The sequence below is a fragment of the Pipistrellus kuhlii genome, unplaced genomic scaffold (genome assembly GCF_014108245.1).
Source record: "Pipistrellus kuhlii isolate mPipKuh1 unplaced genomic scaffold, mPipKuh1.p scaffold_m20_p_13, whole genome shotgun sequence".
NCBI lineage: Eukaryota > Metazoa > Chordata > Mammalia > Chiroptera > Vespertilionidae > Pipistrellus > Pipistrellus kuhlii.
This window is the reverse complement of record NW_023425438.1, coordinates 11,347,890-11,359,134: the sequence shown is the minus strand read 5'-3', so window position 1 is coordinate 11,359,134 and position 11,245 is coordinate 11,347,890. Positions and strand designations below refer to the sequence as shown.

General features: G+C 43.7%; 1 long non-coding RNA gene across 1 annotated transcript; it reads right to left on the bottom strand.

Annotated features, from left to right (window-relative positions):
* Positions 1–1,459: 1,459 nt before the first annotated feature.
* On the bottom strand, positions 1,460–9,212 carry LOC118717155. Its single transcript, XR_004987358.2, has 3 exons — positions 9,057–9,212; positions 7,161–7,163; positions 1,460–1,470 (listed from the first exon to the last, which is right to left on the bottom strand). It is a non-coding gene; the product is annotated as an uncharacterized LOC118717155 (long non-coding RNA).
* Between the last annotated feature and the right edge of the window lie 2,033 nt (positions 9,213–11,245).

Sequence of the window (11,245 nt, the reverse complement as noted above, 5' to 3'; positions counted from 1 at the left end):
TCTTTTCAAGGAATATGCTCTCGCAATAGTTCCCCCTTTCCCTTACATCAGTTTTGTCCCTTTACCATCAATCACATCTGCAGCAAATATATACCAATTTCCTTGACCGTCACACTCTCCTTCAGCCACTGTCCCATCACTCTGCTCTTTGTTACAGATCAGTGTCTTCAAATATTTGTCTATGCTTCTGTCTCATTTCTTCCCTCCCATTTTCTCTTTAACTCAATAAAATCAAGACTATCTCTACTACTCCAAGTCAAGGTCACCAGCGACTCCAACTTCAGGTACAATGGACACATCTCAGTCCTTAACTTACTAGTCCTCTCAGTTGCACTGGACCCTGCCAACCATCCCCACTTCTTGGATTCCTTGTATCCTGGAGACCACATAGTCCTTGGTTGCCATACTCCTTGCCTCCTGCTTCAGTGGCAAATCCTCTTTACTATTCTTTGCCAGATCCTTCCCCATCTTCCAGGCTGTGCCAAATGAGCATTCTCCACTTTCCAGCAGCAAATGCCTAGGAGATTTCATGGCTGAATACTGTTTCATTACAGCAGCTTCAATCAGCTGACAAAGACAAAGATCATGAATTCCAAGTGACCCCCAGGACATGCGACCCTTCCTAGACTTCAATGAACAAGGGACTTGTTTGAAACAATCACATACAAACTTAGAAACTCATTCTCTCCTATCCACAGTGCTGATTTTCAGTTCTGAATTAGCTCAACCACCTTAAATCCCTCTTCCTAAGGTTTAAAAACTCTGACTTTTTTTCCTTAAAGAAATAGTGAATTTCTCCTTGCCTGACATGTAAATAAGCTCAGCTTTGGTTTGGGTTTGTGTGTGAATGATTTTGGGGGGTGGTCCTCTATTTTAATTGACAATTATTAAAAGTTGGGAAACTTGGGCCTTTTCTCCACCTAAACTTACTCTCAAGATGCACCTCATCTAGTTTCATAGATTTAAATCACATCTATATACCAGCACTATCAAATTTATATCTCTACACCCAACTTCTCCCCTGAACAACATAATATACTGCTATATCCAGCTGCCAGTTTGGAATATTCATTTTATTGCCTGATGAGTATCTCAAACTTAACATATGAAAAATAAATACTGTCATTCCACCTGAACCCCGGGTGTTCCGCATTTCAGAATGTAATTGCTTGGGCCCCAAACCAAAGAGGAATCCTTGACATCATTCTTTTTCAAACACTCCACATCAATTCATCAACCTTTACCTGAATGTTACTCCTCATTTCTCTCACATTGCCTTTCATCCTATGACATTTCAAGCTGGTCTCCCTGTTTCTACTATTGCTCATCATGAAAGGTGTTCTCCACACAGCAGTTAGATGGACACTTTGGCCCTGAAATCACTTTCACGTTTCTTGCCATTGTCTACTCCTTGAAGGCTCCACGTGACTGGACCCCTGGTTCTCTGATCTCATATCCAACCGTTTTTCCCTTGCTCATGGAGCTCTAGCCTACAGGCATCCTTGTTTTGCCTAAAACTGGTGATGCTCGCAGCCTAGAGAACTCCTCTTCTCAGGCACAGGTAGTCATCCCCTCTTTCCACCCAGATCTCTGCCCAAGTGCCACCTCCTCAGAAATAGCTCTTTATCATCCTGTTCAAAATGTCCCTCCCCACAATCTACTCTTTATCCCCGCCCCCTGCATTTACTGTTTCTTAGATTTATATTAATTTATTTAATATGTATGTTCTGCACTAGTCACTGCTACATCCCCATGCTTAGCACATCATAGACACTAAATAAATATTTGTCAAATGAATGAAACCAGAGTCCTTGAGAAAACTGATAGCTGTAGGCTAATCACATACTCTGTGGAACCTCAGTGCTCTGAAAAAGATGGTAAGGATAAGAATGATGTACATTCGACCAACTCTCAGGGTTTTGGCAGGGCCACATGAGAATGTGTGCAAGATGTACCCTTTAATATCAGCCATGCCATTCTTGAAGTTTTATTCGCCTATCTCTGCCTCAGAATCCATCATGAATGGGAGTCTTGGTTCCTCTCCTTTATTTTGGATCTTGAATACAATGTCCAGAAATCTAAAGTGTTCCCAAAGAGCTGCCACTCTATTACTTACTGCTTAATTATTAGCTCTGCCAACTGTCCATGATCTCTGCTACCCCAGTTTCAGCCAGTTAGCCATATCTCTATTTCCCACCCTGTGCCTGTTTATCCCAAAGCCAGTGCACATATTCTAGTGAAAAGATCACATGGGTTGGCATAAATAATGAAGAGCTACGCGTGTGTGGTGGTGATTTACATGAATGCCCTAGGTTCACCAGTAAGCATGTTTTACAAACCTACATCAATAAGATGTAAAAATGCCTCTCTTCTAAACACTCTTTGGAACTGCTCCTGCCTTGCCTTGTACACATTTTAATTATTTATTTTCCTTCCAACAATGAAACAATCAGTGACAGCCTGCTGGTTTTCCCTTGCATTTCAAAACACACTTAATAATGCATTCCTGTACAATGATTTTGTGTCACACAAAGCAAAGCTTAATGGGTCAAATGGTGGTGGTGAGCAGGCACTGCAAGGCTGGGCACAGAGCGGAACTGGCAGCCCTAGAGAACTGCTTTCAGTATCCACTGTGTTTAGCCCGTCCCTGCTTAGCCACAGAAACTTTCTCAGTGCATGTCTATGACTACAGTGATGTTGAAGGTTAAAGAGCAAAGTTAGCAGATGTGGCCGTTGTCCTAAGCACACAGACCTCCCACACCTTCTCTAGGTCTGGAAAACGGGGATGCTGAACTAGGTTCACTCAGGTCCTCTCCAGGTCACACATCGTCAGTTCTCCAGTTTGCTTTACTTCTCCTCCATCTGGCTCATTGAGAGAGAAGCTGTTAGTCTCAGGGGCGGCATCTGAATGGAGCTAAATGGCCCCCACTGCACTTCACCTTTCTCTAAGCTCCACTCCCACACTGCCAGGGAAGGTTCGCATTCTTCTAGTGGCTCAATTCTTGAAGCAAAATTATTATCTGCTATAATATTCTCTTGTACGGTTTCATTTGAACAAGTTTCTTGCCTCCCTATAACCTCAAAAGGAACTGCGTGTAACTACTGAGTTCATTCAGTGGTGAATCACATCTGTCAGTCAATAAAAGCAGTACTCCTTCCCCAGGCACAGCATTAAGGACTATTGAGGGAGATAGAAAGGAAGTTGTTATGTCGGCCCCTGCCTTTAGGAAGCAGATTACCTGCAAGTATACTAGACCCACACTAAAAAGGGACAAAGTGATTACTGTAGAAATAGCTGAAATTTGCAGCCTTCACATTTTGACTACTACTTATTTTTTTGGCCTTATTTGCCACTCAGGGTCCTTCCACATTCTATGGTTTCAATTACTCACAAGTCTCCAAACTTTTGGTCAAGCAGATCTCTGCCTAAAATGTCCTTTTCCACCCCCTGCTATCCTAAATTCTACCCTTTCTTAAAGGCCCAATTCAAATCCCACCTTCTCCAAAGTTTCCCATCTTCCCTGAGCTGACTCCCTGGGATTCAGTATGGACCGAAATAAAACTTGAACTGGACCTACCCAACCTCCTTAACCACCACTGCTTATTACCACTCAGGGCAGTGACAGATAGGCCATTTATCAAACATGTTGATCCTGACAATGGAGTATAATAGTATATTTCACTTACAAATCTCAGAAAAAAAGGGGGGGGGGGACTTTTCATGGGAGCTGTTGTTTAGTCTCATGTAGAATATGCTTCTCACTGTCAAGGTCAGGGTCATATCAGAGGCATCTTCTGGTCATGTCTACAAAGGCTACTAGATAATAAAGGCAACGTGACATTTTATGCAAACCTTTCAGAATTTGTGTCCCAAGTTGCTACAATTTTACTTCTCTAGAGATGACCTCATTCTCCCACACAAGGGCTCCTGAATGGCCTGTGAGCCCTGTAATGTCTTCTCTTGCTCTGGAACCTCTGCTCGAAGTGTTCTTAGACACTGGTCCTTCCTACCTAGCCAAGGTGGACTCTCAGGGTGGTAGCAAAGGAAGACTGACAGTTAAGAGGATATCACTCTCCAGGTGGCCTGATTCTACACACACACACACACACACACACACACACACACACACACACCCCTGAGCACTTCCCTTAGCAAGGGCAACATGACTATTTGTTTTGAGCCCATTTTTGTGGTTTGCTTGTACTTCACTCTTTAAGAAATTTACTCCATTATTTTCTCTCCATAAAATATGTTGACTAGAATAATAATCCAAAGGAAGACTTTGAACTGCCACAAGGCCTTTCATCTTGTGATCTCAGAAAGCTTTAACTGAGCACTAAATAATTAATATACTGCAAGTGACACAAAGACCTGACAGCCTGGAAAACCAAGACCATCAATGAAATACTTTTCTCTTTCAGGGCAAGAGAGTGCCTATAGTTTCTGGGTAAATTAAACAAGAAGCTACAAACTGTCCAGAAACACCTGGCTCTTTTCTGTACTTGATGAGTCAAGTTGGGAAGAGACAGTTACCAGGGTGACCCAAGGGAAGATCATGGCCCATTTTCACAAGACTTGGTAACCACAGAAGCATGGGTACTAACTATTAAACATGTTCATCATGACTTATGACTCACTGATGACTTTCAGAGCCATTCCCTCTCAAGCCCCATAATCATCCTGTTAGTTAACCCCTTTTCTAACCGAGAAGACTGAGGCTCAGAAAGCACAACTGCCCTACCGTAGGTCACAGAGAGTGAGAACCAGGATAGAACATACAGCTAAGGATGCTTGATATGTGGACTGAACAGGAATGCCACACTCCAACACAGATCTCTTGGAGATGATGTTGATTGCTCTGGAAAACAGCTCCCCTGAGTTAAATACAGCAGAAAGATTGATGAGGTTGTAGATGCCTGCAACATTCTCCTAAGAGAAGATGACAGAATCCCTTCAGTCAGCTGGGCAGGTGACTTAGATTCACACACCTTTAGTGAATGCAGCTGGCTCTCCGGAGCTTCAAGCTCAGCTAGCACGGTTTCCATGGCAACCAGGTCTGATGCTTGACCCTTGAGATGGAGTCTTAACTGGTCCAGGGTAAGGATGTTTGCAATGGAAGGAGGGAGAGATGTAAGATATTCTACTAACTTCTAGTCTTTTCAATCCTTCCTTTTTTTTTTCTTTTTCCAATTCCTCTTTATCTACTTGTCATCCCTCTCATTTCAGGAAAAAGAGATTGTCCTATAGGAAAACTTTAAATATCACATTGCTCAGAACAAAGACCTCACTCATGGGTGGACACATTTCCAGAGCCTGGAAGCAGAATGCTCTCACAGGCTGGTATGCTGGCTAGAGAGACCTGGGTTCCTGGGAACAGTGATGTTACTGTGCAACCTTGGGTAAGCTACTTAACCTTTTGGAAGCTTTGTTCCTCTGCATATAAAACAGAACTCATCTACTTCCCTGTCCAACTGTAGAGACACTCTGAGAATTAATGAGACAGTATGTACAAAGCCCTCAGGCTCTTTTGAAGAAAGACACACTAGAAAATCCTTGTGCTGCTACCAAAGGGCATTGTCATAATGATGCATTTTAAAACATTCTTCACCTGTCTTACTAAAATAAACTCAGCTTGGATTAAAAATAGATAGGCCAACAGCCTAATTTGCTTCTCCTGGCTCTGGTCCTGCAGTTCCTCTTTGATTCCTTTCATCTTGTACTGTGAATCTCAGTGGTCAGTGTTACCCTTGACCCCTATGCAGAGACCCAGGGTGAGAGAGTTGGGAAAGATGATAAAGACCATTTACTTCTGTCTTGCCACCACATATATGAGGAGGCTGAAACACAGGAAGCACTAATGCTTTAGCCAAGGTCATCTCATTAGTGAAAAATCAAGAATCTGGTCTTCTGACCCTTCATTCATTGCCTCACCCAACCAAGGAAGAGGGGAATAAAGAAGGGAGGAGGGGAAAGAAATAGGGGCCCATGAATTTTTGCTCTTTAAACTGCAACTCTGCAATACTCAGGATGAAAAAGAAAATAATAATAAGAAAGAAAAAAACACACACATAACTTCGTGTGTGTGCCTACTTGTATACAGGCACAATATGAGGTGCTTTACAACCATTGTCAATATCTCACAATTTTCTGAATGAGGGATTATTATCCCCATTTCCATTGAGGGACCTAAGGCTCAGAGAGGTTAAGTAACTTGCCTAAGGTCCTATAGCCAAAAGATATGGAGCCAAGAGTTATTAATTCATTTGACAAATATTTATTGAGTATCTCCTATGTGCCAAGCTCTTCCCTTGGCAGATAGGATGCATTAGTGAGCAGAATTAAACATCACCCTCTTAGAGCTTATAGGCTGAGGAGCTTAAAGTATGGTGGAGCAGCAATCCAACCACCTCAGAAATCCTTGTAACATCTCAATGTTGGCATGCATTGTAAAGGTGAGATACACAGCCCTATGAGGATGTATTAAAAAGGGACTTGACGTCATCCATAAGGCCAAGGAAGGTTGCCTAAATAATTCATGCTTTAGCCGAAGCCGGTTTGGCTCAGTGGTAGAGCGTCGGCCTGCGGACTGAAAAGGTCCCAGGTTCAATTCCGGTCAAGGGCATATACAGAGGCAGCTGGTCGATGTTTCTCTCTCGTCAATGTTTCTAGCTCTCTATCTCTCTCTTCCTCTCTGTAAAAAATCAATAAAATATATATTTTTTAAAATTCATGCTTTAGTAGATGAGTAGAATTGACTAAAGACTTAGATGGGGTGGGGAAAACAGAGGCCGACATAACAACTTCCTTTGTATCTGCCTCGATAGTCCCAAGACTATCTCAGTCCAGAGCACCTGCTCCTCAATCACTACCAAGAAAAGTGAGGTGTCACTGAGGAACCCTGCTGTAAGGACCCACAGTGACGCCACTGTTTAATCCAGAACCTCTTAGAGAAGAGATGTAGATTCCACTAGAGAACAGAGATGTTGAATTACATGCAGCAGAAAAGCAGGTCAGATCACAGGTGTCTGCAGCATTCTCCTCACTGAGGACAAATGACCTCTCTGGCCCCCATCCCACTCTCTTTAACTAGTTAACGCTAGTCACCCATTTTAGGACCCCAAGTTAAGTATCGATTTCTCAGGCAATTCCCCCTTCCCACAACCTTAAGAGTAAACTTAAATGAAGATATGCCAGTTGTTACCAATTTGAAACGTGAATTATCCTCTGAAACAGAAAAGGGATAAAACTGTCCCTGGAACCACTCTTGCAGCCACCTAGCTCCTAATGGTCAACCCATATTTGCATTTCCCTCACCACAGCCCTGACTAACATAACCAAATCCTTTCTTTCTTACTGCCAGGTTTTATTTTGCTTTCAGTAGTAGGTGAAGAGATTAAAGGAAGCAGCTGGAAAAAAGAGAAAAAAGAAGAGGGGAGAAATTGAAAGAAGGTATAAGGAATGGGCAGAAACAAAGAAGAAAGAAAAAGTGCATAGAAAGAAAGAAAGCATCCGGTATTTTTCCCTTACTTAGAAGTTACACGAGAAAGTTACTCAAAGTACCATTATAAAAAGGCCATAAAACACCTTGGGGGAAATATGAAAGGCATGTGCCACCATACAGATGAGCACCCTGGAATTAGCTGCCAGAGCAATGTCTGAAAAGAGGAAATTCAATGGTTCACATGCTGCCTCCTCTCCCTTCCTCCTGACTTCCACCCTCCAAACCACCTGGCTCAGAAAGCAGAGGCAGTAATTTTGAGCCAGTAAGTATGAAGGAATGTCGGAGCTGTTATTTGCCTTCATGAAGCACATCTTGAGTGCATCTCTTAGAAAATATAATTTAATACACTCTTAGCTTCACTAAAGAAAACCAGAAAAAGTCCAGGAAGGTCTAAAGAAAAAAATCAAATATAACCCATATCTCCAGCACCCACACAACAATTGTTAACATTTTATGGTACACTAGAGGCCCGAGGCACAAAATTTGTGTAAGAATAGGCCTTCCTTCTTCCAGCTGCTGGCACAGGCTTCCCTCAGGCACCAGAGACCCAGGCTTCCCTCTCAGCCATGCTTTGTCCACAAGGAAGTCCAGTCTAATTAGCATATTATGCTTTTATTATAGGTTGTTTTGTGAGTTGGTTTTCACACACTTATCAAGATAGAATTTGGCTTAAGGACTGATAAGGAAAGGGCAGAAGGGAGTTCCTCTCAACTCGTGAGATTTGTCTGAGGACTGAGAGGAGGAGGTGAGGTTATTCTCTGGAACTACGTGAGGGGTCTACACCAGCCAGCTCATACCCTAGAGCACAGATGCTGAAACTGTGGGCATTTCCATTCCAAGGCAACACAGGCTAAGAGGGAGCAAAGGCTGGTCAATAGCAGGAAGGGAGGCCTGAACCTGGGTGGACTTGGGACCCAAATGCAGAGAGACCAGAGGAGGCAGATAGATACACTGCTGTGTCATCAGCACCATTGGGCAGGGAAGCAAGGAACTTCTGCTTGGTAGATGTCTATAAGGAAGTTACAAGAACCCAAAACTATAAAAAATGTATTATGTCAATGCTTTAACTTTAATAAGATGCCGTACATTGGTTTGATGACTTGAGAAAGATTTTTAAAGTGGAATTCCATCCCATTTTCAAAGGGACAGCCATTGAGGGAAAACTGGAGACAGAGTCCTCTCTCTTTGTGGCCAGTGATAACATCTGATAAATGTGCAGCAGCTCTTCAAGCCCACCCATACGCAATCAAGTATTTGATCTTCACGATGGCCTTGTGGGATAATTTTGTTAAAGCCCACCTTACAGTTCAGACACATCTATCTGCGTGTCCCCCGGATCCGTCGCTTGCTTCAAAAGACCCAGGAATGCCCCTTCTTCTAGCCTCCAACTTCTTTTCCAGTCATCACCTTGGTCATCTTCAGCTCCCAAGACCAACCAACACCGGTTTTTTACGTCCCGCTTTTGGTGGGACAGTCCCGATTTTTAACAATTTGTCCCGCGTCCCGCGGCATTTTTAAAAAGTCCCGATCTTAAGCAGGACGTCTGATCCTTACCTTAACTCCTTATTGCCAAACAACCTTAAGCTCCCAAACTCGTCAGAGTTATCCCACTGAGGTGGAGGTTGCTGTCAACCGCCTGGCCAACCTGCATTTGCAGGCCTCCCACACCTACCACTCTCTGGGCTTCTATTTTCACGCAGACAATGTGGCTCTGGAGGAGTAGGCTGCTTCTTTCAAGAGTTGGCAGAAAAGAAGCACGAGGGCGCTGAGCGTCTCTTAAATATGCAAGCTCGGTGCGGTGGCTGCATTCTCTTCAAGACGTGCTTGAGCCTCCCCAAGATGAGTGGGCAAAACTCAGGACACCAGGGAAGCCACCATGGCCTTGGAGAGGAGCCTGAACCAGGCCCTTGTGGACCCGCCTGCCCAGGTCTACCCATAGACCCTCAGCTCCCTGACTTCCTGGAGAACCACTTCCTGGGTGAGGAGGTGAAGCTCATCAGGACGATGGGCCACACCTGACTCACCTCCACATGCTGGCCACCCCTGGGCTAAGCTGGGCAATTATCTCTTCAACAGGTTCGCTCTCAGGCCTTTGAGAGGCCCCTATGCATTCCTGCTGTCTGGCTTCTGCAACCATCAAGCCCTCTACCATGCTTTTAACAACCATGGAGTCCTCTTCTCTGCTTGGACCAAATGGAAACAATAAAGATTTTTGCTGCAAAACAAATTAATACATTCAAAACAAAACAAAACAAAACAAAACAATAAAAGCCCAATTTCCAGAGAAGGAAAATGAAAACCAAAGAGGTTAAGTCAGTGCTTCCTAACTTTTTTTTTTAAATCATGAAACACAGAGAAAGTGCTAATATTTATATGGCCCACTGGGTTAAGTAGAAGCTGCCCAAAGTTAGAGGCAAATGGACTGAGGGCTTCAGCCACTCCTGGTCCAATCCAGCCTTTCAGAGTGCTGAGGGTTCAATAGATTGGTATTTCTTCTACACACCTGGCAGCCATCTGTGGCGCATGCAACACCAATGCACACTGCTGGGGAAGGAAGCTCTGGGCTACAGTCACACTGCAAGAAGCCACAGAGAGTGCCATCCACTTCGCATCTTGCCCTGGAAACATCTGAGACAGCAAATACAGATGCTAGTCATAAAAGAATTCTGGGCTTACTCTGTGGGCAGCTAGGAAAAGCGCAGGTGTGTCCAACACTTTGTCATCACCCACACAATGCAGGTGATTTGGGTAAGGTTCTTGAAGTTGGATGTGCTGGGGCCCGAGGACATTTCCTTCAAGCATTTATAACTGCTGGGCTTCTTCACCAAAGGAAAAGGGTAAAATCCGGCTCCTTTCTCTACTCTGAGAAATGCACAAAATAATTTCACAGGATGGTTACTGAACGGCCAAAAAGTAATGATTACAAATGACTGAGTTAACTGCCATCCACGGCCTCATCTTTCATCACACCGGAGTCTTATCAAAAGTCTCATCAGGATTAGTGGCTCATCATGACTGATGACATTTGCCGACCAAGATGGCTTGGCTGCCTCCCTTGTCCTTTCAATCATAGTGGCAGGAAAGAGCCTTCTAAGGTTTGAGCATTATCTCTGAGAAATTGCTTTCGACAGTGATTCCAGGAGTGGCTTCCAAGATAATGGACTCTGCCTGCAAGTGACACTCTATCTCCCAAGACTTCCCAGGTCTTGCTGTCATTGGAGATTCTGGGCAGCACTGGGCATGATGGCCACTACTCCAGGTGGATAAGAAACTAAGCTTTGTAGCCTGCTGAATAAAAGATTATAGTCAATATGAGCAAGTAACATTCAGGCAGCACCTACACAACATTAAACCTCTGGATGGAAAATGAAAGTATTTCCTGAGTTCCCCGAATGTCTCCAAATGCACACCAAAAAGGTTTCCATCTCATCAGGATAATGTGCCGTATGTCAATCCAGCTCAAGAGCAGTCAGAAGTAAGCACTGAAAATATCTGGAGCAGGTAAATGAAGCACAAGCTAATTAAATAATACTACTTTTATCGCTAACAACTGTGCACCTGGAAAGCAGCTGTAGGAGAATTAAGTCATGTCCTTGCTAATTACTCACATTTGGCAAAAGATTAGCACAGGGTAGGAAAGAGAGACATCATCTCGCCCTGGGCCATGCACACAGGGTAAAGCCTTGTTTTTTGTGCAGATATAGCCAGAGACTTTGGAATCCCTACATCCTTGAATCACTTAC